The sequence below is a fragment of the Geospiza fortis genome, unplaced genomic scaffold (assembly GCF_000277835.1).
Source record: "Geospiza fortis unplaced genomic scaffold, GeoFor_1.0 scaffold432, whole genome shotgun sequence".
Lineage (NCBI taxonomy): Eukaryota > Metazoa > Chordata > Aves > Passeriformes > Thraupidae > Geospiza > Geospiza fortis.
In genome coordinates this window covers 1,884,228-1,884,687 of record NW_005054436.1, presented here as the reverse complement: position 1 = coordinate 1,884,687, position 460 = coordinate 1,884,228, and positions in this window count along the sequence as shown.

The following is a 460-nucleotide window of genomic DNA, read 5'->3' as shown; positions in this document are numbered from 1 at the left end:
GGGGGAATGGGAATGGAGGGCTGCGTGAGGAACTCGCAGCACTTTGGGGTGTCTGGAGGGGCCTCCAGGGAAAGCGGAGGGAGATCCTTCGTCACGTAATGCAGTGATAAGACAAGAGGCTAGGTATTAGGAGGAAATTCTTCCCTGTGAGCGTGCCGAGGCGCTGGCACAAGGCGTGGAATGCCCCGAGCCTAGAATTGTTCGAAGCCAGGTTAGATAATACCTTGAGCAACCCGCTGTAGCAGGAGGTGCCCCCTCTTCAAACATCCTTCCATCCCGCTGCTTTTATAGCAACCCCCCTTATAGCCAATGGTATAGGCCTCTCCCCCCCCCCCCGCTTTGGGCATTGGTATAGCCCGGGGCGACTCGCCCTAACCGTCCCCAGTCACCCTTGGTCCATCCCGGACCTCCCCGCAGCCCTCCCACACTTGGACCGGCCCTCTCACCGCACGCGCACACG